At 42.2% G+C, this 27863-nt stretch overlaps 1 protein-coding gene across 3 annotated transcripts in view; it reads right to left on the minus strand.

Annotated features, from left to right (window-relative positions):
- Nucleotides 1–27863, minus strand: part of Otud7a (OTU deubiquitinase 7A) — a 356745-nt gene that overhangs the window by 172814 nt on the left and 156068 nt on the right. For 2 of the 3 annotated variants that reach the window (XM_040730940.1, XM_040730942.1), the window contains exon 2: nt 4055–4184. The exons of the other annotated variant lie outside the window; for it this stretch is intronic. The gene's annotated coding sequence lies outside the window, so the exon portion shown is untranslated. The remainder of the gene's footprint in view (nt 1–4054; nt 4185–27863) is intronic. 3 annotated transcript variants of the gene reach the window in all.

Here is a 27863-nt window from a genome sequence, read left to right on the forward strand (position 1 = left end):
GAATTCAACAACAACACAAATTGCAGAAAACCTACAAAATCATGGAAATTGAATAATGCGCAACTGCACCATTCCTGGGTCAAAGAAGAAATAAAAAAAGAAATTAAAGACTTCCTAGAATTCAATGAGAATGAAGATACAACATACCCAAACCTATGGGACACTTTGAAAGCAGTGCTACGGGGGAAGTTCATAGCACTAAGTGCTCACATGAAGAAACTGGAGAATAGTTATACTAGAGAATTAACAGCACAGCTGAAAACTCAAGAACACAAAGAAGCAAACTCCCCCAGGAGGAGTAGATGCCAGGAAAAAATCAAGTTGAGGGCTGAAATCAATAAAGTAAAAACTAGGAAAACAATACATAGAATCAATGCAATGAAGAGTTGGTTCTTTGAGAAAATCAACAAGATAGACAAACCTTTGTCCAAACTTACCAAACAGCAGAGAGTGAACATGCAAATTAACAAAATCAGTAATGAAAAGGGGGACATAACAACAGACTTTGAGGAAATTCAGAGAATCATCAGGTCATACTTTGAAAACCTGTACTCCACAAAATTTGAAAATTTAAAGGAAATGGACGACTTCCTGGATAGCTATCACTTGCCAAAACTAAATCAAGAACAGATAAGCAATTTAAATAGACCTATAACCCCTATGGAAATAGAAGCAGTCATCAAAAGTCTCCCAACCAAAAAAAGTCCAGGTCCAGATGGCCTCAGTGCAGAATTCTACCAGAAATTCAAAGAACAGCTTATACCAATTCTTCTCAAAGTATTCCACACAATAGAAGCAGAAGGGTCTTTGCCAAACTCTTTCTCTGAGGCTTCAATAACCTTGATACCCAAGCCACACAAAACACAACTAAGAAAGAGAACTTCAGACCAATATCCCTCATGAACATTGATGCAAAAATACTCAATAAAATACTGGCAAATCAGATCCAAGAACACATCAAATCAATCATTCACCACGATCAAGTAGGTTTCATCCTAGGGATGCAGGGATGGTTCAAGATACAAAAATCCATCAATGTAATCCACCATATAAGCAAGCTGAAAAACAAAAATCACATGATCATCTCACTAGATGCTGAAAAAGCCTTTGACAAAATCCAACACCCCTTCATGATAAAGGTCTTAGAGAGATCTGGGATAACAGGGACATACTTAAACATAATAAAAGCTATATACAGCCAACATCAAACTAAATGGACAGAAACTCAATGCAATTCCTCTAATATCAGGAACAAAACAAGGCTATCCACTCTCTCTATACCTTTTCAACATGGTACTTGAAGTTCTAGCCATTGCCATACGACAACAAAGGGGGATCAAGGGGATACAAATTGGGAAGGAAGAGGTTTCCTGTTTGCAGATGATATGTTAGTTTACATCAATGGCCCAAAGAACTCTACCAGGGAACTCTTACAGCTGATTAACACCTTCAGCAAAGTGGCAGGCTACAAGATCAATTCAAGAAAATCAGTAGCCCTACTATATACAGATGATAAAAGGGCAGAGAAAGAAATCAGAGAAACATCACCCTTTATAATTGCCCCAAACGACATAAAAAACCTTGGGGTAACGCTAACCAAACAAGTGAAAGACCTGTATCGCAAGTACTCTGAATCTTTAAAGAAAGAAATTAAAGAAGCCCTCAGAAAATGGAAATATCTCCCATGCTCTTGGATAGGTAGGATCAACGTAGTAAAAATGGCAATCCTGCCCAAAGCAATCTACAGACTCAGTGCAATCCCCATTAAAATCCCAGCATAATTCTTCACAGACCTTGAAAGAACAATAACCATTTTTGTATGGAAAAACAAAAGACCCAGGATAGGCAAAACAACCCTGTTCAACAAGGCAACGTCCGGAGGCATCACTGTCCTTGACCTCAAGCTCTATTATAGAGCTATAGTCTTGAAAGCAGCTTGGTATTGGCACAAAAATAGACAGGTAGACCAATGGAATCGAATTGAAAATCCGGGTATTAACCCACACACGTACGAACATCTGATCTTTGACAAAGAAGCTAAAAATATACAATGGATTAAAGAAAGCATCTTCAACAAATGGTGCTGGCATAACTGGAGGCTGGCATGTAGAAGAATGCGGATCGATCCATGTTTATTGCCATGCACAAAACTTAAATCCAAATGGATCAAAGACCCCAACATAAATCCAGCCACACTGAACTTCTTAGAAGAGAAAGTGGGTGGTACCCTTGAATGAATTGGTACAGGAGATAGCTTCCTGAACATAACACCACTAGCACAGACAGTGAGATCAACAATTAATAAATGGGACCTCCTCAAACTGAGAAGCTTCTGTAAGGCAACACCGACACAGTCATCAAGACAAAAAGGCAGCCCAAAGATTGGGAAGAAATATTCACTAATCCCACATGTGACAGAGGGTTGATCTCAAAAATTTACAAAGAATTCAAGAAGCAAGTCTCCAAAACACCAAAGGATCCAATTAAAAAGTGGGCTGCAGAACTAAATAGAGAATTTTCAATAGAGGAGTCTAAAATGCCTGAGAGGCACTTGAGAAAGTGCTCAACATCCTTAGCCATCCGGGAGATGCAAATGAAAACAACTCTGAGATACCATCTCACTTCTGTCAGAATGGCTAATATCAAAAACACCAATGACAATTTATGCTGGAGAGGATGTGGTGAAAGGGGAACACTCCTCCATTGCTGGTGGGAGTGCCAACTGGTTCAGCCACTTTGGAAATCAGTATGGAGATTCCTCAGAAAAATGGGAATAAACCTACCACAAGACCCAGCAACTCCACTCTTAGGCATATATCCAAAAGACGCCCATTCATACAACAAGAATGTCTGTTCCACTATGTTCATAGCAGCATTATTTGTAATAGCCAGAACTTGGTAACCTAGATGTCCCTCAACCGAAGAGTGGATAGAAAAAATGTGGTACATTTACACAATGGAGTACTATTCAGCAGAAAAAAAAAACCGATGGAATCCTGAGATTTGCAGTCAAATGGATGACACTAGAAGAAACCATCCTGAGTGAGGTAACCCAGTCATAAAAAGAGAAACATGGCATGTACTCTCTCATATATGGATTTTAGACATAGATCTGGGGAGTGCCAGCCTACAATCCCATGGCCAGAGAGTCTGGGAAACAGAACCTTCATTCAGTGGCTGATGGAAGAAGAGGCAGACTCCCATGGCTAAGCACTGAGCTGAACTCAAGAAAGCCAGTAACAGAATGGGAGGACTGATGACCAAAGGGATTAAGACTGGGCTGGTTTAACCCCCAGAAACAGCTGACCTGACAAAGGTTAACTCTTGAATCCCAGGCATCAGCCTGGGAATCCAGCATGGGACTGATCAAGCCCCCCTGAATGGGGGTGTCAGTGAGGAGGCCTAGGTAATTTATTGAGCCTTGGGCAGTAGATCAGTACTCATCCGGAGTATACACACGGACTTTGGACTCCTATCCACCAATGTGAGATGCACTCTCACCCTGAACTCTTGGGGGAGGGTCTAAGCCCTGCCCTATATGAAATGGCAGTCTATGGACACCCCCAGGGAGGGCCTCACCCTCCCTGGGGAAATAAGGGGATATTGGGGGGGGTTGGGGGGAACGCACGGGGGGAGGGGAGGGAAAGGGAGAGGGACCTGGAACTGACTTGTGAAGCAACCTTGTGTCTAATCTAAATTTAAAGTAAAAAAAAAAAAAGACAACAAGGCCCATTTTCTTTGCTTTTGACACTTTTAATATTCACATAATTAATCTTAGCTGCAATAGTGAAAATGCCAGTTTGCACTAGGGTACACCATGCTACTTGTCAGTCATCACTGTCACGTTCTTCTCAAGAATAAAGCTATTCTACAGTAAAATTCTGATGCAACATCAAAGATATCTCTGACCTATTCAATGTCTTTCTGTGGGAGGGTAGCATGCTGCACAGTGTCTGACCCCCATCTCCTGGTGCTCTGCTCTCAGGACTCTGAGGTCTTTGGATATGTTGTTAGCCCCCTCACCCTGCCACCAGGACCCCAGCATAGAACTTACTTTTCAGACTCCTTGCTCTTTGGATGTGAGTGGCACTCAGGCATTTGGATTAACATGGCACTGTCCCTGCTGGAAATGGCCCATTCCTGCCACAGGGGAGGTATGAGAACCCAGTTAGCCCCTGAGAACTCTGGAAAAGAAAGGGTAGAGATTGTTCAATGTATCAGCAGTGGGAACTAAAAGTCTTAATGGGCTGGGTGTTGGTGGCGCACGCCTTTAATCCCAGCACTCGGGAGGCAGAGGCAGGCTGATCTCTGTGAGTTCGAAGCCAGCCTGATCTACAAAGCAAGCTCCAGAACAGGCTACAAAGCAATACAGAGCAACCCTGTCTCGAAAAACCAAAGGAAAAAAGTCTTAATGAGTCAGTATGCACATGAAGGATGACAAAGTGACCACCCCTTCCAACACAGTGGGGTGGTCACTGTACAACCACCAGGATTTATTTCTACCTCTTAAAAAAGTGCTTTGAAGATTTATTTTATCATTATTCAAAATTAAGTATATCTAGGTGTCTGTTCCTGTGTGTTAGGTATATGCATTGGATTGCCTGGGGCCGTGGTTACAGGTGGTTAATGAGCTGCCTGACATGGGTGCTGGGAACTGAACTTAGGTCCTACATGAGCAATGTGCACTTCTGACTCCCGGGCCATCTCTCCCGCCACTCAGGGATCACTTAAATGTTGTTTTAAGCTTCTCAGCCCTGTTTATAATTGTAGCACATTATTATGTTTCAGGACTTTTGCTAACTGTGCATGAATAATTTCTATTTTTTTCATTACAGGAAGCCTTTGAATAATTCTCTGTAAATGGCTATTGTAGGCAATGCATCTTTGGAGCTATTTAATAAAAACCAGAAGAATAAAATAGAGATCAAGTGCAAGAGAATGAAGCCTAATAGTCAGAAAACAGTCCTAAAGAAGAACAAAACTGGAGTTCTCACATCAAATTTCTGTGTACTAGAAATCTCTGGTAGATAACAGCATGGTTCGGGACAAAGACACACTTATGGACCACTGAGAGAGCAGGGGACCCACAAGTCAGCTGCCACTTAGATGGCATGTAATTTTTGATGAAATTGCCAAGACAACTCAATGAGGAAGAGACAGTTTTGTTTTGGCTACAGGAAAAACTAGGTATCAATAAGAAAAATATGAAGTTAGGGCCTTACTTAGCATATCTATATGCAGCATACCTATATGCAAAGCCTAAAATAATAAAAATAAAATAATAATAAGTCTAAAGTAACAACGACGACAATAAAATAATAATAATAGTTGAAAAAAACCTCTCAGGAAGAAAACCCAGAGAAAGCTTTATAACATTGATTTTGACAGCTGTTTCTTGGTATGGCAGGAAAGACAGGCAGATGGGAGGGACAAAATCTGGCTTTCATGAGAGATGCACTCTCACCCTGGACTCTTGGGGAGGGTCTAGGCCCTGCCCTGGATGAAATGACAGACTATGGACACCCCCATGAAGGGCCTCACTCTCCCTGGGGAAATGAGGGGATATTGCAGGGGGTGGGGGGGGGTTGGTGGGAGGGCACAGGAGGAGGGGAGGAAAGGGAGAGGGACCTGGAATTGATATGTGACGCAACCTTGTTTCTAATTTAAATTTAAAAATAAAAATAATAATAAAAAGTCAAAAAAAGAAAACTGGCTTTCATGGAAAGCACTATGAAGACAGTGAGCAGAAGCCACACACTGGGGAACATTTACAAAACACATATCAGATTAAGAGACAGCAACCATTTTGTTCACGAGTAACCTTTGCAAGGTAAGTCACTTTTTCCCTTTCCTGTCCCATGCTGCCCCCACCTGTGATTGCCCCAAACCCATAGCCTAAAACAAGGTTTGTTCAGGAACCACTTGCACCAGGCAAGTTGCTTATTCTCTTTCCCACCCTTTCATGAGCCCTCCCAAGCGCTACCATCTCCACACTAGAGAGCTAGTTCTGGATTCTCAGCTGTCAAACCTGCTTTCCTTGAGAGCCATGTTTGATTGGTAAGACACGCCTTTCTTCTCTCATCCCCCCTCTCCGATTGCTATTTATGCACCCACAGGACAAGCTTGAGACTTCCCTGGTCCAATTAAATAGCTTATAAAGCATCTTTCTCTGGCCTTGCTCAGGACAAGCATCCCCTTCACCGGCCCACTAAAAGTCATGCAGATGGTCTTACCAGCCATACAACCAAAGAAAGAACTCCATAAGCCCAGGCCAAATAACAAAAACAAAGCCAACATGAGTAACCAAGACCACACATCTCTCACCAAACCACTAGTCCTATAGAAGTGTTCTCCAATGAGAACTGCCTAGAGGAACCCCAGGACACAATATTTAAAAGGACATTGATAAACTTTATGGAATAAGTCAAAGAATTTAAAGAAGGTATGAACAAACACTTCATTGAACACCAAGAGGATAACAATAAACTTCTGAGTGGTGGTCAAGTGAAATACTAGTACATACATGCATGAAATAACAAAGATAATCCAGGGGCTATTTCAACATTGACTCTAACAAAGATATAGCAACATTGAAAAGAGAACAAGCTGAAGTGAAGATAGAATTGAAAAAATATCTCAATTAGAAAACTCAGGGGAAAGACAAGAAGAATGAATAAAGAAAGCAGAGGGCAGAATATCAGGACCTGAAGATAAAGTAGAGGATCTAGATCAAATAAGCAAAGAATATGGAAAAATTTAAGGAAGCACAGGAAAGAAACCTGCAGGAAATGGGACACTATCCAAAGGTCAATCCTTTGAATTATAGGCATAGATGAGGGAGAAGGATCCCAGGTTAATGACACAGATCAGATCTTTAAGAAGATCATATGCAAGAAACATACAGAACCCCAACTAGACAAGACCAGAAAAGAAGCTCCTCATGGCATATCACAGTCAAAACACTAAATACACAGGACAAAGAAAAAACTTTAATAGATAACAGAGGAAAAACCACAAATCACATATAAAGGGAAAGCTATCAGAATAGTAGCTGATTCTGATGGGAATTCTAAGAGCCAGAAAAAATGAGTAATACACTCAAAGTCCTAAATGACCACACCTGCCAACCTAGATAACTGCACGCAGCAAAACCATTTGCCATTACCAGGTATAAAGGAAAACAAATCCAACAACAGAAACCAACTAAACAGAATACTGAGAGTAACACTTAGAACCAAAGAGGGGAAAAGACACAGCCAAGATAGTCTAGAAAGAAAACAAAGCCACGATTAATGGAATATAAAGCACAACTAAGCAAACCAGAAAAAAAAATGACTGCAATCTACACACACCTTTCGGCAATAACTGTATCAATGGCCTCAACTACCCAGTTAAAAGACACAGGCTAGCTGAACAGATTAAGAAACAAATTCATCTTTCTGTCGTCTATAAGAAACCCATCTTAGCCATAAAGTGGAAGCATGGGAAAAAGTATTCCAAGTCAGTGGGATCAGGAATCAAGCAGGCATGGTAATCCTAATATTTGACAAAACATATTTAAAACTCAAACTAATCAGAAGAGGCCATAGGGACACTTCGTTCTAATCAAAGTGACAATTAACCTAAACCACATCACTGACCTAAACATATGTGCATCAAACTCTGGTGTATCCAGTTTCATAAAAAGTAGCACAAAGGAATTAAAAACACAGATTAATACAAACCCAGCAATAGGTAACTTCAAATACCCCACTCTCTCCAATAGATAGAGGGCACCTGGACAAAAAGTAAACATAGAAACCTCATTGTTAAGTGACATCTTACAACATACGGACCTAACAGACCTCTCCTGAACATCCCATCCAAGCACCAGAGAATATAACTTCTGCTTAGTAGCACACGGAAGTGTTTCTAAAATAGAACATATGTTGGGACACAAAACAAATCTTAGCAAATACAGAAAACTTAAATAATTCCAGGTGCCCTATCTGACCATTATACAGTAAATCTTATAATTGACAGCAAACAAAATTCCAGTAAACCTGTGGCAATTACAGAATGATGAAAGAGTCAAAGAAGAAAACAACAAAGAAATAAAAATATTTAGCCGGGTAGTGGTGGTTCATGCCTTTAATCCCAGCACTTGGGAAGCAGAGGCAGTTAGATATCTGTGAGTTTGAGGTCAGCTTGGTCTACAAAGCTACACAGAGAAACCCTGTCTTGAAAAAACAAAACAAAAGAAAATCCTGGAACTAAGTAAAAAATGAAAGCACAACACAAAACTTCTGGGACACACTGAAAGTAGCTCTAAGAAGGAAAGAAGTTTCTAGCCCTAAGTGCCTACATAAAAAATCAGAAAGGGCACAAGCAAGTGACTTGCTACCACTCAAGAATTTGGAGAAAACAAGAACAAATCAGATCCAAACCCAGTCAATGGCAAAAAATAATTAAAATCAGAGCAAAATTCTATGAAATAGAAACAAATAAGACAATTCATGGAACCAAAGTATCTAAGAGTTGGTTCTTTGCGAGAAGACACAAAATTGACAGACTCTTGATCCAACTAACCAAATGAAAGAGATGACTCAACTTGACATAATAAAAATGAATAGAGAAACATTATGATATACACCAAAGAAATACAGGATATTATAATGTAATGATTTACAAATCTATAATCCATTAAGTTGGGAAATCTAAACACAAATAAAAATGAATGAAATTCTTGATTCTTTCAATCTATCAAAGTTAAACCAAGAAGAGACCAACAATCTAACAGGACCCATAACAAAGGAGGAGCTTAGAATAGTAAAAAAAAAAATTCTAGCTAAAAAAATTTCCATGCCCACATAGGTTCCCACAAGAATTCTATCAGAGCCGGGCGTTGGTGGCGCACGCCTTTAATCCCAGCACTCGGGAGGCAGAGGCAGGCGGATCTCTGTGAGTTCGAGGCCAGGTTGGACCGACAGCCTCCAAAACAGAGAAACCCTGTCTCGTAAAACCAAAGAATTCTGTCAGACTTTCATAGAACTACAGTCAATATTTCTTAAATCTTTTCATGGGTCAGAAGAACTAATATTGTGAAAATGACCATCCTTCCAAAAGCTATTTAAAGTCCAATGCAATCCCAGTCAAAATAACCATAGCATCCTTCACAGAACGAGAAAAATAAGCTATCACAAAATTCAAACAGAACTAGAAAAGATCCCAGATATATAAAGAATCATACTGGGGGGATTATCATCCTCCCTTCAAGATACATTATGGAGTTACGGTAATAAAAACAATATGGTACTGGCACAAAACAGACTGGTGAAATAAAACAGAAGACACAGACATGAGTACATGTAACTACAGCCATCTGATATTCGACGAACACATGCATTACAGAAAAGGCAGCATCTTCAACAAATGGTGCTGGGTGTCATCATGCAGAACACGACTTTAGAACTGACTCTACCACCCTGCATGAAAATTAGCTCCAAAGGGATCAAAGGCATCAATTTGAAACCCCAAAAGCTAAAATTTCTAAAAGAAAATATAGGCAGTATCCTTTAAGATAGGAGAGAACTTTCAGAATATGAACCTCTTTGCTATTAATTAAGATTAAAATTGATAAATGTGACCTCATAAAACTAAAATGCTTCCATGCAGCTAAGGAAACAACAAAATGAAGAAAAACCTATAGAATGGGAGGCAATCTTTGCCAGCTATACATGTGCCAGAGGATTACTATCCATAATATACAAAACACAAAGAGTCAAGGAAACAAATGACACAACTAAAAAACAGGCTTGGGGTTTAAATAGAGAGCTCTCAAGAGAAGTTTTTAAAAGGCTAATAATACCTCAAAAATGTTTCTCATCATTAGCTATTAGGAAAATGCAAGTGAAAAAACAACCTGATACTTCATCTCAGCTCAGTCAGAATGGCTAAATTCAAGAAGCAACTAAAAATAAATGCCAGTGTGGTTGTGGAGGAAAGGGAACTCTCCTTCACTGTTGGCAGGGATGCAAACGTATGTGGTTGATCTGGAAATCAGTATGGGGAAATCTCAAAAACTAAAAACTAAAAGCAAATCTACCACCTGTTCCAGCTAAACCACTCCTTGGCATATGCCCAAAGGACTCACATCCTACTCCATACAGACTTTCTCAGAAGTATATATTGCCATCCTATTCACAATGGCTAGAAAATGGAAACAACCTAAATGTCGTTCCACAGATGACAAACAATTGGATGTTTTTGGCTGGATCTAACCTGAAAGCGTCCTTCCTTCAGTGTAGTTATCATAGTACCATAAAGTCCTATGCAAGCTCTCAAGGGAGAGAAGCAATTAATAGTCCTACCCAGCTGTGACACAGAAGCACCCACAACAATGACCAGCATGGGAAGATATCCACGAAGGTACAGTAAGTGGCACTCATGTGTTGGTAGTAGCCAACTGCTGTCTAATTGGACTTAGGGTCCACTCAACAGGAGGGAAATGACACCTGATGCTAGGAACCTAGCCAACAGCTTGGGGTTCTTAAGGTCATGGATTTTAAAAGACAGCTTGACCAGCATGATTCCTAAGTACCCTTTAAATGTTAGCCTTAAACCCATAGGTAAGTGTAGTTCTCAGCCCTCATCAAAGAAGTTCTCCTTTACAGTGAATGGGGACTGTTACAGAAAACCACAATAGACAAAATGCAGGGATCAACAGATTGTGGGGACCCCAGTGCCAGTGGGTATGTCTGCACCACAGTTCCCGCATCTATTGCTCAGAAATCACGATTGCTTCTCCCAGAAACGCCTGCATCCACAAGACCTGGACAATGACAACGTCAGTAGACATGTTAATGTGGAAGGGGGAAGTCTCAATAGTGGCAGGGCACACCCCTAGACAAAGAACTTTAGGTAACTGGTGACTGCTGAGAGACGATGAATAAACCTGTCTCAAAGAGGAACCCTCTGATCAGTTACCCAGCACAAAGTGGTCAGTTCTGAAATTACAGACACACAAACAACAACAGAGAATGAATTTAGCAGGCTGAACATTCATAATTGTGCATATATGGATTGCAACAGCAGTCATCAAAGGAAAAGAGACTGTCAATTTGAGAAGGAAGGGCATGGGAGGGATGATGGGAGAAGAGGGAAAGAAAGAAGTGATACATTTCAATTAAAAAAAAAGCTTTTGTAAGGCAAAGGACACAATCAAAAAGACAAAAAGGCAGGCCACAGAATGGGAAAAGATATTCACTAACCCTACATCTGACAGAGGGCTAATCTCCAAAATTTACAAAGAACTCAAGAAACAAGTCTCCAAAACACCAAAGGATCCACTTGAAAGGTGGGGTACAGAGCTAAATAGAGAATTCTCAGTAGAGGAGGCTAAAATGGCCAAGAGACACTTAAGAAAGTGCTCAACATCCTTAGCCATCAGGGAAATGCAAATCAAAACAACTCTGAGATACCATCTTACTCCTGTCAGAATGGCTAGAATCAAAAACACCGAAGACAATTTATGCTGGAGAGGATGTGGAGAGAGAGGATCACTCCTCCATTGCTGGTGGGAATGCCGACTCATACAGCCTCTTTGGAAATCAGTATGGAGATTCCTCAGGAAAATGGGAATCAATCTACCACTAGACCCAGCAATTCCACTCTTAGGCATTTATCCAAATGAGGCAGGTTCATACAACAAGGGCATCTGCTCCACTATGTTCATAGCAGCATTGTTTGTAATAGCCAGAACCTGGAAGCAACCTAGATGCCCCTCAACTGAAGAGTGGATAGAGAAAATGTGGCACATTTACACAATGGAGTATTACTCAGCAGAAAAAAACAATGGAATCTTGAAATTCGCAGGGAAATGGATAGCACTGGAAGAAACCATCCTGAGTGAGGTAACCCAGTCGCAAAAAGACAAACATGGTATGTACTCACTCATATATGGATTTTAAATATGGATCAGGATAGTGCCAGTCTGCACTTCCACAGATAGAGAGTCTGGGAAACAGGAAAGAACCTAAAAGATATGCATATATGCATAGTACCCAAAAGAAGAGGATGGAGACAAGATCCTCTGAATGGATGGGGAACAGGGCGAGGGGGGGGGTAGTGGGACCTGGGAAGAGTAGAGGGGGTAAAGAGGAAGGGAGTTGGTCATGGGGGAACAGGAAGTTGAGGGGGTGGGGGTAAAATAGGGGGAAGAGGGAATCATAGGATCGAAGACAGATCAGGCACCAGAGTGACCTCGAGTGATCTAAAGGTATAACATCAATTGGCAAGCTAAGCAATAGTGGAAGGACCACCTCGAATGCCCATTCCTGATAATGAACTTGATGTCTATAACTATCCGGGAGCCTTCATCCTGGGACTGATGGAAGCAGAGGCAAACACACAACTAAGCACGGAACTGAACCCAAGGAACCCAGTGACAGAGAGAGAGGAGTGATGAGCAAATTGGCAAGGAATGGGCTGGCAAAACCAGCAGAGACGGCTGATCTGAACAGGGGAGTGCTCTTGGACCCCAGACCGACAGTGGGGAGGCCAGAATGGGACTGATCTGGACCCCCAAATGTGAGTGTCAGTGAGAAGGCCTGGGCAACCTATGGGGCTCTGAGCTGTGGATCAGTGTCTATCCCTGGTATACAATCTGTCTTCATGTGCCTATGGCACAAAGAGAGATGCTCTCTCAGCCTGGACTCTTAGGGGAGTGCCTTGACCCTACCAAGAGTGAAATGATAGACTCTAGACATCCCCTATGTGGAGGGATTTGGCAATAGGGTGGGAGGGAGGGTGGAAGGGGAGTGCGGGAGGAGGGGAGGGAGAGGGAACTGGGATTGACATGTGAAACAAGCTATTTAAAATTAAAATAAAAAATGATTAAAAAAAAAAAAAAAAAGTTTCATGAAATAGCACCCAAAATATTTAGAGAATTCTAAGACAGAGTAGAAGAAAATAAACAAGCAAGTAGAAAAATGAACTACAACCAAACAGAAAAATAAATTAAATAAACAGGAATTTTGAAGACATAGAAAAACAAATCATTAAAGGCCTCAGGCCTGCTGGGATTCACTTTTGTTTCTGGTTCTCAAATGGAATCCAAATCTGTAATGTGTTCTGGCTAAGTTTACAGGAAATCTAAATTCAGAAAAAGCCTAATGGCTTCTGTAAAGACAGAGCAGGTTCACTCTGCACTGTAAGACCCTGGGAGTCCAGAGTGTATCTGGGTTGAATTATGTAGAGACCCAGAGGGCTGAAGTGCCTCTCAAAATTCCAGTTCCCCAAAGAGGAACCCAGGGAAGACCCACTGATTTAAAAAGAAGTTTGGACCAGGAGAAAGATGAGGGTGGGGCTGGGAGAGGAAAGAGCATCAGTCAGCATTAGGGGAAGGGTGACGTGTGCACTTTAGTCCTAGGTAAAGTAGGGGCTATAAAACCCAAATAACCTGTTAGCTAGGGGTATAGCTTAATACTGGCTTAGCCTGTGTGTGCCTAGTGCTGCTATAAAACAAAACAAACCATGAAGCCTTGGCTTTATCTCTACAGGGCAACTCAGCTGGCTGGGATAGGCATAACCTGAAGACACTGTACATTAGGTGATAAGAGCTGTTTCTCTCAATGCCCCAAAGTTGACCGCAGGCCCAGGAATGTGCCTGACGGAGACTGTGAACATAGGGTGCTTCCAGGAGTTCTGGTGAGAACAGACTTCCAGCACTAATGCTCACATTACAGATTTTTTTCCCCAGCCTCCATTCTCCACACAAGTCCATCCATGTCCTGGAAGCCCCTCCAGTTCTGCTCTACGCACCTCTCTGTTACCACAAGACTTGGATTTCTTCAGGGTCCCAGTGAGGAGGAAAGAGGACAGATCCCTTAAAATTCTCTAGGGATCCATAGGCTCTCGCTGTCCTAAGGTGACATTGTTCTAAAGACAAACCATAGGACCACAACAGGGCTACAGTCGAGAGCAAGGCCTGGACACTAGAAATTATTAGGTATCATATAAACAGCAGCTGCCAAGTAGGTGGCCCCGGAGGGAGGAGGGGTGTTGCCTCACTGACCACACAGACACTATGGTGTCTGGAGGTGGCAAAGACAGGTAGCAGGTGCTGAGATGCAGACACTCAAACACAGTGACCTCCTGGCATCTTTCTTGTACCTCCACAGAGAATCTGCTGCTTCCTTCTGCCCGACTGCCTCTCTTTCTGTCCGAACCCCATCAGCAGAGGTACTCTTGAGCCTTTCTTCTCTGGGAAACCTTTGCTGATCATTCAGTGAATGACTTGTTTTCTTTCTTTGTGTTTACTTTAGGCAGCTTTGAAGCGCATGGCCAGGCTGTCAGACAGCACACAGTGCAAGAGCCCAGCAACTGACTCCTTGTCTGCCCGGAAGTGCATGGCCAGGCTGTCAGACAGCACACAGTGCAAGAGCCCAGCAACTGACTCCTTGTCTGCCCGGAATGCTGCATCCTATGCATGTGTCACCCTCACAGTCCAGTCTCTGGAAACCACAATTCAACTCTTTAAGAATTCAGCTGTTTTTGATTTTCACATGAGCAAGGTCGTATGGCATTTGTCTTTTTGTGCCTGGCTCATTTCATTTCACTCAAAGGTCCATCTATGTTACAAATGGCAGTATTTCCTCTGTTTTTCAAGGCTAGATAGTATTTATATATAGCTTAAGCCCTTAGTGCCTTCCTTACACACACACATACACACACACACACACAGTTTTTGATGTATCTATTCTTGTACTGACCTCCTATCTTTGTTATTATGAATAGTGTAGATGCATCTTTGACAAACTCCTTTCATTTCCTTTGTCCATACCAATAATGGAGTCGTAGAATCATATGGTAGTCCTATTTTTAGCTTTTTTCAAAAACCTCCAAAGTGTCTTCCATAATGGCTTAACTAACTCATACCCTCAAAACCAGTATGAGTGGGCTCTCTTCTCCAATTCTCTTTAATATTTGTTGTTTTTTGTTATATATTTTATAGCCAACAGGAAAACTTTAAATGAACAACTACTTGTCTTTCTTTTTCTTTCTACTTCCCTTCCTCTCTCCCTCTCTCCCTCCCTTCCTCCCTTCCTCCTTCCCTCCCTCCCTCCCTCCCTTCCTCCTCCTTCCCTCCCTTCCTTTTGAGACATGGTTTCTTTGTGTAGCCTTATCTGTTCTGGAGTTAGCTCTGTAGACTAGGATGACCTCAAACTCATACCTTTGCCTACTGAGTTCTGGGACTAAAGGCAGGCACCACCACCTCCCAGCCAAACACCTGCTTTTCCAGTGGAGCAGAAATACAGGGAACCACCTGTTACGATGTTTCCCGCCTGGCTCCACAGTCATCTCAGAGGCCTCAAATAAACACACAAGACTTATATTAATTATAATACTGTTGACTGTTTGCTTGGGTTTCTTATTGGCTAGCTCTGTCTTAATTACTAACCCACTTCTATTAATCTAAGTATTTCCACGTGGTCTTCTCTTACTGGAGAAAGGTCTGGAGACCTGTTACTCCTCTGGCATCCTACATGTCAACTGACTCTGCCTACCTTTCCCAGAATCCTCCTCATCTCCTAGTCCCACCTATCTTGCTGCCCTACTGGCTAACAGCGTTTTATTCATCAACCAATAAGATGAACACATACAGAAGGACAACCCCATCAAACCACCTTTCCCCAGCAATACACTGCAGTCTATAGTGGGAGATAGAACTGGACACCAGTAGCTGCAGTATCCCAATACAGATCATAAGGGTATACTATACTACAGAGGCTAACCCAAGTTCAGGGAAGCCACTTGCTGTCACTTGCCCCAGGAGACAGGGGACTGTTCAAGGAGAAAGAAGCATATGCTTATTCCTTAAACACAAACAGAATTCCTACAAGAAGGAAGAGAAAGTGAGAGGGGCCGGGTCCTTGCATTTAGGAGGGCACCTCAGCTGAGACATGGACATTTGAGCATGTGCACAGTCATGTCCTTCCACTGTCTGGTGGAGAAGGAACTACAGAGGGAAGGCTGAGTGCAGACCCAGGCCGGGCAGTTGGTAGCTTGCTCCTGATGGGATCACTACACATATAAGGAATGGAGAAATATTTGGTGAAATCTAGTACAGATTCCACAAAAAGGAGGATGGAAAAGGAAGCAGGCAGAACCCATAAGAGGATGAAGACAACCAGGCAGGAGGGTGTGCCACTCAGCACCTTACTCACAGAGCTCATTTTGTAGAGAGGCTGTGGTGTTCTGAGGCCTGAGACAGCAGGGGAATTTAAAAGTTCATGCTGGACACTGGAAGCTGCCGTTTTTGGTACATCACAGGCAAGGCCTCCATCTGTACAAGCATCTGCAGGGACAGAAGGGAATGGTGCTGTGCAGCTCACCCAGCTCCCACTAGTTGGCCACTCTCATCACCTTGTGGCAGGGCAGACTGAGTCTCATTGCCTTTCTCATCCCGGTCTGCACTGGAGCTTGACACATCCTTTGGCTGGTGGCATTTGTCTTGATGTGCCTGGCTTCTTTCACTTCCCATTGGCGGACTATCCACCTGTAGCAGCTCTTATAGGAAGATGGCTGTGGGATGACGTTGGCACCACAGCAGACAGAGGTTTAGGAGGCCGAGGATTCAGCATGCCTTGGGGGCCCAGTTGGTGAAGTCTTGTGTTTTCTTTGAACACAGAAGGAATTTCTTTTAAGATACATCAGCAGAATTCTGTATGCGCCATTCTTACTCTTTCATAGTGGTCCTGTGAAACAAGGGTTAGCTAGTACACCTGAATATCACCTGTCCTACCAAGACCTGCACAAGTCACACAAGAAGTCACCCAAAATCCTCACATTTGCTAGCCTCATCATTTTGATGTGATGTCATTTAACACATCCTGAGACATGGGCGATGCTGTACCCAGCTATGAAGGCGCTGGCTATTTAATTCCCAGGATGCCTGATGCTGCAGAGGTGTGTCACATGGCGTAAGGTCCTTCCACCATAACACATCCTGGAGTCCACATCGTTCCCTCTCGGACAGTGTCCCCTGCTTTCACGGCAGCAGCCAGTGGCTCTCCCCTTTGGAACCCACAGGTGTCCCTCCCTACTCTTGCCCTCCTCCATCAAAAGTGTTTTCTATCTCACACTGCTTTATTATACTGTGATAATTATGTCTTATTCAAGGTGGATATTCTTCCTTACAGTCAGGCTGAAAATTATCTATTCTTTTCTTTTCTTTCTTTGTTTTTAAATCTGGAAGATTTCCACATCACAGCTTATTAGCCGGCACAAGTTTTACTCTAGTGCATGGATATTTATTAAGCTCTGGGAAATTTTATTTGTTGTTTCCTTTGTCTTGTTGCTATTTCTCAAGAGAACCACTGATGTGGTTTGAATGAGAAATGCCCCCTATAGGTTTATGTGTTCTAACATTTGGTCTCCAGCCAATGAAAGATTGCAGGACATTTAGGGGATGGCACCTAGCTGGAGGAAGTGGGCCATGGGGGACAGGCTTTGAGGGTTTATAGCCCTGGCCCCCATCCCATTCATTCTCTGCTTCCTGACTGCAGGTGTAATATAACTTGGCATCCCCTTGCTCTTGCCTCATGTCTTCTGCTCCACCCCTTCCCTGCCACCATGGCTGTATCCCCACTGAACCATATGCCAATACACACCCTTCCTTTCTTTAAACTTATTTTCTCAGTTGAGAATTTCATACAATGTATTTTGATCATCTGACCCCAATCTACTTTCAGACTCATCCCACCTTTCTACCCTCCTCCTCAATTTTGTGGTCTCTTTAAAGAACTTAACCCATGACTCCTGGTTTTGGGGACATCCACTGAAGTTAGGTCAACCCAACAGGAGCCACATCCTTAACAAAAACTGACTCCCTTCCCCCAGAAGTTACCAGTTGTCTACAGCTTTTCAGCTAATGGTGGGAGCTCATGAACCCCTTCCCACTCCATGTGAGAATGTTGGCTGGCTTGGACTTGTGTAGGCAACCACACATATGCTATGAGTCCCTGAATGTAGTGGTCCCATCATGCCCAGAATATACTGCTTCTTTCCCACCCACCCGGACTTCTGGCTCTTACAATGTCTCCATCCACTCTTTCATGATAGTCTCTGCACTTTGGGGAAGGATTGTGATGGAGATGACCAATATGTGGCAAAACACACCAGTAACACTTATTCTTTAAATTTTGGCCAGTTGTGTAATCCTCCCTTTCTTAACCTGCTTCTTTTGGCACTTGATTGCAGCAATGAGAAAAGTAACTGACACACTTTCCAGTATTGCTCCCCATGCAGCCTTCCCAGCCCCTAAAGCTCCTCTTCTCTACAGCCGGCTGCACATACAGCTGCTTCTCTCAACGGACCACTTGGGCATTCCTGAATTCTTCTGGAACATCCTGCTTCCCGTTTAAAGACAGGAATAACAGCAACTATTAAATCGCTTGTTATAAGGAGCTAGTGAGGGGACATGTAAGCTTCAGGACAAGTGCTGTGAGAGTAAACTCTAGAAGGTCTGGGACTGCCTGAATTACTTTGTTGAAACAAGAACAGTATGCACATACAGTGATTGATGCTTCTCACCAATGCAAGGTGATTTTAGGTGGGCTGTTCCAGTTTGTCAGCGTTGCTCAGTGACAGCGAGGGGAATGATGGCTTACAGAGCTTTGGGAGCCGAAGATGACGTCAGAACTGGCTTTGTTGTAATGCTACACCTACTTGAACAGTAGAATGTGAGCAGCCCAGGGTGTGGCCCCATTTTGACAACTTGTGCCACATTCTTGAGAGGGAACTCACCCTTTGTACATCCCACAGAGGAAGGAGAGTGGGACGGAGCCTGTGTTAGGCTCTGCCTGTGCTCATGCTTACTGGGAGGGACTTTAGTTGCAGTGCAGGTCCGCGTGTGTATGTGTGTGTGTGTATGTGTGTTATGTCTCTTCTCAACAACAGACTACAGACTATATTGTGGAATAGCGCCTGCCTCGCGTGCTTTCATTCCCATTAGAACCCATCTGACTACCACCATCTGAGTGATATACTTACTTTTCTTTATATACCTTCATCAAACACAATTCCATACTGAACTATTTGTGAATAGTTTTTCTTTCCTCTGTTCATCACTTAGCTCACCCTGTGCACCCCATTGTCCTCTCACCAAATCTGGATCCTGTCCTTACCACCTGACTAAAGTAATGGTCACAAAATTGCTACTTTATGATGACAGCTGAACCTCTGAACTTTAGCTCCCAGTTAACTTGCTATTCATGGCACCATCTTGAGCCATTCTTCACAGTAGTCCTTCGTGTCTGGAACACTCTGCATTTCACACCCCACTACTGCTGTTATCTCCATGATTCTCTTTTATTCTCACAAACTAGGAGTATTCCTCATATTCATTAGTTGTTACTAATTACTTTAAGTGACTTCTATGTCTCTCTGTTGTCTTGATCGATTTCCCTTTAGTTCACACGCTGCATTTCTGTCCACTTGTATATGTCACTGACTTCTCACACTCATTCAAACCAAACTCACTTTGTGGAATATCTGCCTGTTCTCCAAATCAATTAAAGCCAACAAGATTCTCCCTTGCTTCCTTCCTCCCTATCTCCATGGCTCCTTCAGATGTCTTTTTCTGTGAGCTTGTCTCCATTTCCTCCTCCCCCTTTCTCCATTTCTCTCACTGTTTAACACTTTTCCCTTGCCCAGGATGTTATATAGTCCTGGCATTCAGGGAAGCTGCCTATCCTCTTGGTGTAGCCATCATTGGGTCATCTGGCTTCAGGTGTACAAACTCAGTTTACTCATGGGAAACTGTCACACAAACTCAAAGGTCATTTCACAAAATGACTGACCAGTACTCTTCAAAAGTAGGAAGGTCACTAAAGGCAGGGGAGGCTGAGGAACTGTCACAGTTTGGAGGAAACCAAAGGGACATGGTAACCCAAGGCAATGTGGGACCTGGACTGGGTCCCAGAACAGGCGAAGGATGCTATGAGGAAATAGGTGAAATGTCAATAGTGATGTTGGCAGATAGTTACTTCTGTGCTGGTGTTAATTCCTGGCATCGAGCTACAGTGGTTCTGCAAGGTAGTAATGTTCAGGAAGGCGAAAATCAAACTGGAAATCTGCACTCCATATAAATTTTCTTTAAGCTTAAAATTATTTAGGATAGGTTTAGTGAACTTGATATGGTGGCACATGCCAGAACTCATAAGGCAGAAGCAGGAGGATCACTGAAAGTTGAAGTCTAGCCTGGTCTACATAAGGAGTTCCAGGTTATTCAGGGAGACTCTGACTCAATAAATGACTAAGATAACAAAAGGTTATACATATTATAGATACCAGCAATAAAAGAAGGCTGTCATGACACCCTGAATATATCAGAAGCACAATAAGGAAGTAATAAATTATTGGACAGTCTCTGCATACATTAAACAATTTAGAGGAAACAGTAATTTCTTTTTTTTGGTTTTTTAAAAATTTATTTTTCAGCTTAAATTTAGATAAGAAACAAGGTTGCTTCACAAGTCAGTTCAAGGTCCCTCTCCCTTTCCCTCCCCTCCTCCCGTGCCCTCCCCCAACCCCCTCATTATCCCCTCATTTCCCCAGGGAGGGTGAGGCCCTCCATGGGGGTGTCCACAGTCTGTCATTTCATCCAGGGCAGGGCCTAGACCCTTCCCCAAGAGTTCAGGGTGAGAGTGCACCTCACGTTGTTGGATGGGAGTCCAAAGTCCGTGTGTATACTCGGGATGGGTACTGATCTGCTGCCCAAGGCTCAATAGATTACCTAGGCCTCCTCACTGACACTCACATTCAGGGGGGGCTTGATCAGTCCCATGCTGGATTCCCAGGCTGATGCCTGGGATTCAAGAGTTAACCTTTGTCAGGTCAGCTGTTTCTGGGGGTTAAACCAGCCCAGTCTTAATCCCTTTGGTCATCAGTCCTCCCATTCTGTTACTGGCTTTCTTGAGTTCAGCTCAATATTTAACCAAGGGAGTCTAACTCTTCTTCGATCAGCCACTAAATGAAGTTTCTGCTTCCCAGACTCTCTGGCCATGGGATTGTAGGCTGGCACTCCCCAGATCTATGTCTAAAATCCATATATGAGAGAGTACATGCCATGTTTCTCTTTTTATGACTGGGTTACCTCACTCAGGATGGTTTCTTCTAGTGTCATCCATTTGACTGCAAATCTCAGGATTCCATTGATTTTTTTTTTTCTGCTGAATAGTACTCCATTGTGTAAATGTACCACATTTTCTCTATCCACTCTTCGGTTGAGGGACATCTAGGTTGCTTCCAAGTTCTGGCTATTACAAATAATGCTGCTATGAACATAGTGGAACAGACATCTTTGTTGTATGAATGGGCATCTTTTGTATATATGCCTAAGAGTGGAGTTGCTGGGTCTTGTGGTAGGTTTATTCCCATTTTTCTGAGGAATCTCCATACTGATTTCCAAAGTGGCTGAACCAGTTGGCACTCCCACCAGCAATGGAGGAGTGTTCCCCTTTCACCACATCCTCTCCAGCATAAATTGTCTTCGGTGTTTTTGATTTTAGCCATTCTGACAGGAGTGGGATGGTATCTCAGAGCAGGAAACAGTAATTTCTTAGAAACACCTCACTTCTCAATTCATTCAATGTAAGGCATATAATTTATGTAGTCCTACAACTATAAAAACATTCAGAATTCATGAAAGTCCCTTAAAGAAATGTGAAGGCTTACATGACTTCACTGGTGAATTCTACCAAACATCTAGACAAGAATTGGCAACATTTTTACACCACCTCTTCCAGAAAATAGAGCAGAAAGGAACAATCTCACACTTCTATAAAGACAGTATCACCCTCCTTCCTAAGCTAGATAGATTGTGTGTACACTACAGATTCATATCTCTCATACAAATAGATTTAAAAATGCTTAAGAAATATTAGCTAACAGTTTCAGTATTACAAAAATAATTACGTACTATAATCAAGTGGAATTTATTTTAGGAATGCAAGGGTGGTTCAATATTTGAAGCCCTGTTGGTATAATCCACCATATTAACAGACTAGGAGAAAAATAACATGAACATATAGTTGATACAGAAAGATGATCAACTTAATATCTCTGCATGATAAAGATTTCTTAGAGAAGTAGGAATAGAAGAGAATGTTCTCCTTTTAACAAACGGTATAAACAGTCACATCCTACATTAACACTGTAATTAATGGTGTTAAAACAATATAGTTACTTCTGAGGTTGGGAATAAGACAAGGATGTCTTCTATTCTCACTATGATTTGACAGAGTGCTGGCAATTCAAGCCACTGCCGTTAGATAAGAGAAATAAACATTTTTTTTTTAGAAAAAAGGTATAGGACAATGCATGCAGATGACCTAACACTCTATGTAGTAACTTCACATAGAACAAAACCTCCTAGTATTAATTTGTGTGCACAGCAAGGCCACAAGACACAGAGGCAGCATATATAATTAATTGTATTTCTCTATATTATCAACGAACATGTTGATACTGACATTAAAATACAGTAGCATTTTAACTGCTAAACAAAATTAAGTACTTAGTTGTAAATCTAAAAAAGATAGTTCTTGTAGACTGAACACCATAAAACAGTGATGGAAGACATAGTAGACACAAATAAATGTAGAGTACATTGTTTAGTGGATTGGAAAACTCAACAAGCTAAAATATGTCAACACACAAATACACTATGTGTGGTATTGTTTTGGAATACTCTTTTGTACACTGTGAAGATATGTCACAAAAAAGTCTGACTACATGGTGTATGTACAAAATTAAAACAAGTCATAGATTTGTGTCTTAGTTAGGGTTTATATTGCTGTGATAAAACACCATGACCAAAAGTAATATGGGGAAGAAAGAGTTTAATTCCACTTACAACTCTCAGTTCACACTTCATGTTGGAGGGAAGTCAGGAAAGGAACTCAAGGCAGGAACTTGGAGGCAGCAACTAAAGCAGAAGCTGTGGAGAAATGCTGCCTACTAGTTTGTGCATTAACTAGCTTGTGCATCTTGCTTTCTTACTCAACTCAGGCTTATTTATCCTGCTTTCTTATTCACTTCAGGATCACGTATCTAGTTGGCCAGGACCCTCTGACATCAAGTAATCAAGAAAATGTTCCAGTCTTGTCTCCAAGCGATCTGATGGACGCATGCTCTCAGTTGAGAATCTCCCCAAATAACTTTAGCTCATATGGAGTTGAGTAAAACCCAACTAGCACAACTTCAATACAAAATATGATCATAAAACACTTAGAAAACAAACAGGAGGAGATCTTAGGGATGCAGGGTTAGTCAGGGAGTTTCTCTTAGACTTAATACCAGAGGCATGACCTGGAAGTAGGGTAACTGCTCAACTTGATTGCATTTTAAGGCTTATTCTATAAAGCAGGGTATAAGAACAGCTCCCAACCTGTGAACTGTGCATCTGGCCACAGGCTGCTATGGAGGCTGCATAAAGATGGGACTTCTCAAAAGCCCACAGTAGAAAAATATAATGAGAAGCACAGAGATTCATGCCAATGAGAGATTTTGGCTGGCAAGTAAGCACACAAAATACTCAGCATCATTAGCCATAAGGTCATGCAAATGAAGACAAAATGAAGTAGTGCTGTACACGTGTTAAAGGACAGAAATGAGCAACAACAGTTTGGTACTGGTGCACATCATGCACCCAGTGGGTTGGTATCACACTCTCGGCTATCGTGAATGCAGGTAGCAGGTCACACACACCGTGGACTTGTATAACACTCAGTTCTGACAAGGCGCTTGGAGTGGGTTACCCATGCTCTGAGTTTCTATAAAATCAGTTCCAGTGCAGATACATAGAGAAGGTCACTAACACTGTGGACTTGTGCAGATGCACGGAGAAGGTGGCTAAACATGCAAGTATCTCAAAAAGTAGTGACTAGTCTAATGGGCATTCATGCCACAGAAAGGAAGCCTATGGTTGCACCAACACTTGCACAAGAATGTTCACAGCTGTATCCTTCAGAGCCAAAAGCTACCCAGAGACTTTAAGATGAATGATGAAACCAAAACACTATGGAAAACTACCAAGGAAAGAAGATGGACAGACTTTTGATGTTTCAACCATCTGGATGACTATTCAAAGATGCATACTGAATGTTAAGAAGCAAGATGTTTAATACATTTATATGATATTGTTAAAATGCAAAGTTATAGTAATCGAGACAAACTGATGGTTTCCAGGGGTGATGGCTGGGTAAGTGATGAAGGCTGCACTAGAGGTCCCTGTCGTGGTAAGGATGCTCTGTATACTGACCACAGTGGTATGGAGATCTGTTATGATGTGAGGAAAAGTGGGTAACTATTGCTCATACTAGGGCATTGCTAGGCCTGAAAAGCCATATGCACTCATGTGTTCCATCCCTAGTCTCTGCCTGGATTTCTAAGGCTTCTGTATTCTTTGGCAGTACTCTAAGCAGTTGGACCCTCGAGCCATGAATTGGACCTCATCAGTTTTCACTTCTTCCTCTGTATCTTGTTCAAAGTACTGTCCTGAGACCCAGCCACACTGGCACATCCTGATGCTTGTCAGGAACTAATGTTCCTACCAAAGGTGAGTCCACTGTGCCAGAGCTGTGCTGCAGTGGCACATTCAGATGCCGCACTCACTGTGCTTTGAAAGGGGCTGACTTGCAATAGGTAAGGGTCCTCATTCACAAAGCTGAAGCAAGGTTACGAGTCCCCCACCAACCTCTAAAGTATTTTTCCTTTAACCAGGGTCAACCTAGTATCAGGAAATTGCTTCCTTTCTACAATAGTTTTAGTTGCCAATTTGACACAATTTACAATAACCAGAGGAGAGTCTCAATGAGATACTGTCTCTAGACAGTTTGTCTATGGGAATGTCTTTGAGGGATTTTCCCAATTACCTTACTGGGGGTGGGAAGATCATTCACTGTGGGTGGCACTGTTCCCTAGGCAGGGGGATCTTTTTTTGTGTGTGTGTTCCAATGAGTTTTTATTTATAGACACTCAAATCTGAATTTCATAGGACTTTCATGTATCATGAAATGTGATTTTTAAAACCACTGAGAAACACAGAGACCATTCTTAGCTCACAGGCCACACAGAACAGACGATGGGGCTGGATCTCAAGTACACAGTCACTTCCTAACCTCTGCTCTAAATAGTTTGTGACATTTATTTGCTGACATGGACGTAATGTCTATTTCCTTATTACGTGAGATCAATAATATACAATTTGCTTAAGGCTTTGTTTAAACTGCTGGTGTATAAATTTTTAAGACAAAAAGTTTAAAATGATTTGTATGTTAAAAGTAAATGCTAAAGAAACAAACTGGCCAAGTGTCATTTATTTCTTGACGTGACATCTATACAGCTCACACACACAGCAGGACGCTCACCTTGGCTTCACAACAGCACCAGGCTGCACTTCCGGTTATAATACAGCAGGGGAAGGTGGCTGGAAATGTACATTTATACACGTCATATAAATTAAAGGTGTCTACACTATGACCTAGGGTAGCAAAGGCAAGACTTGGACCCACAGGGCAGGGGGAACTTGAACCATACAAGAATGGACAAAGCATGTGAGCACTAGCAAGCGTTCACTAATTCTCTTTTGGCACTTGACTGCGGACATGATGCTACTGGCTGACCAAGGTGCCTGCTGCCATGGCATCCCCATGGTGATGGATTGTAGCTAGAGCTGTGAGCTAAAGTGGGCCCTTTACTCCTGGGTTGCTTTATTTTTTGGATATTTTGTCACAGCAACAGAAATGAAACAAGACAGGAATTTGTTGCCAAGAGTGGGGTCATGATACGGCTTTCAAGATTCTGAAACTGTTTTATGGAGGAATATAGAAGTGTTTGGTATGATGGGCCAGGAAAAAATTGTTTTATGTTAGAAGCAGAGCTTAACGGGCTGTTTTAGTCAGAGGAAGGCAGTAACATGGAGAGAAATGTACATGGTACAGACTGGACTTAATGGGTTTTCAGAGTGTAATAGGCCTTTAGCAGGGACTGGCTTGGGGACATTTGTGTGACACACTGGTTAAGACTCTGGCCTCATTCTGCTGCTGTTCTTAAAACCCTAATACAGTTGAATTGACATTATGGGGTTATTTGTTTGGCAGAGAAATTGCAGGCTATGAGAGCATTTGCACTGGTGATGGTTATTAAATAGGTCAGTACCACTAGAGAGGAGCCTCCTGGGCTGCACTCTGACAATAGAGAAGGTATCCCAAGGGCAAGACCCTACCACTTGAAGGCCTTGACTTATGAAAATCTGAATTCACATAGAGGAAGAAAGCCTAAGATGAAGGTGTTCCCTGCTCCTCAAGGCAACCACCCATGAAAATGTTTCCAGGGTCATCTCACAGAAGCCTATACAGCTGTTGTCTAAGGCGGTCTAGGCTACATCTTGAATAGACAGCAAAACTTCGGAATTTCATAAACATCATCCACAGGCTACTATTGTTGAAGGCATGCAAGGTACAAGATTCAGGGGTCATGAAGGACAGCTAAGGTTGGGTATTAAATGTCAGGGTTGGAGTCCCAGAAGAGATGCCCTGAGAAGTGACTGGAACTAGTTGTGAAGGTGGAGCCTCAGTTACAGTGGAGAACCCAAGATATTGGTGATGCCAGCATTGTTGCACATTTGCCAAGGACATCTGCATCATGAAGTGGTGCTGACCTAAGGGGAGCAGAGATGAAGGGCTGATGTTACTTAAGCCATTGGGAGCTCAGAAGATTACATTACTTATGCTGGACATGGAGGTGAATTGTTTGATGTCTGCTATGCTGGATTTTGTATTTTGTTGTTTGATTATTCTTTGATTTGCCTTGATTCCTGTCTTTCGTAGTAAGAATGTTTGCCTGTATCATTGTATGTTGAAAGTATTTAACTTGGCTTTGATTTTTATAGAAGCTTTTAGTTAAGTGACTGTGGACGCTTGTAGACATATCAGGACTGATACACATATGAACTCACAGAGACTGTGGTACCACACACAAACCTGCACAGTCCAAGCCATATGGGGTCCCAGCAATGAGAGGGTAAAGGGGAAATGGGCTTCCACCCCTAATCAAGAAGCTATCTGAAATTGATATCTACTGGCAAACTGAAAACGAGTTTCTGTAATCAAGTCCCAGTAGATATATTAACCACACTTTTAGAGAAGGCCCTATGCCCATGAGTAGCTTAGCCAACAACTCAGTGGTAATTTTTGTAGACCTCTGGCCTCATTTTGCTTTGTTTGGGTGGTTTATTTTTGTTTGTTTGTTTGGCTGATCCTTTGCTTGTATATTTAGGTTTCTATTTTTATTTATTTTTTTGTATGTGGTATGTTTCTTGTTTTGTTTTTGTCCTTTTTAGAAGGGAGAGGGAGGCGGAAAGAACATAAACTTGGGTGAGTAGGGAGTTAGGGAGGATCTGGGAGAAATTGTGGGAGAGGAAAACCTGACCAAAATTAGTTTCTCTCAATAAAAATGTATTGGAATGTTTGAGGACTATGGGGCCTTTGAAGGTTGGACTGTACTTTGTATTATGACATAAACATGAATCTATGGGTACAGAGCTGAGGTTATAGTTTGAGTGATCTGTTTCTATGCCAAGTTAGTAAGAGTGGAATTGTGACAGTTGTAATTGTAAACTAGACATGTCCTAGAGTCACCCAGGAAGAGTGTCTCAATGAGACTGCCTAGGTCAGGCTGGTCTATGAGCAGTCTATAGGGGATTGCCTTGAGTGTGTTAATTGATGCTGATGGAGCTGTCCACTGTGGATGGGCATCATTCCCTGGAGGAGGCATCCTGAACTGTGTGGGAATGGAGAAAGCAGCTGAGCATAAGCATG

This window comes from Mesocricetus auratus, unplaced genomic scaffold (assembly GCF_017639785.1).
Source record: "Mesocricetus auratus isolate SY011 unplaced genomic scaffold, BCM_Maur_2.0 Super-Scaffold_4256, whole genome shotgun sequence".
Lineage (NCBI taxonomy): Eukaryota > Metazoa > Chordata > Mammalia > Rodentia > Cricetidae > Mesocricetus > Mesocricetus auratus.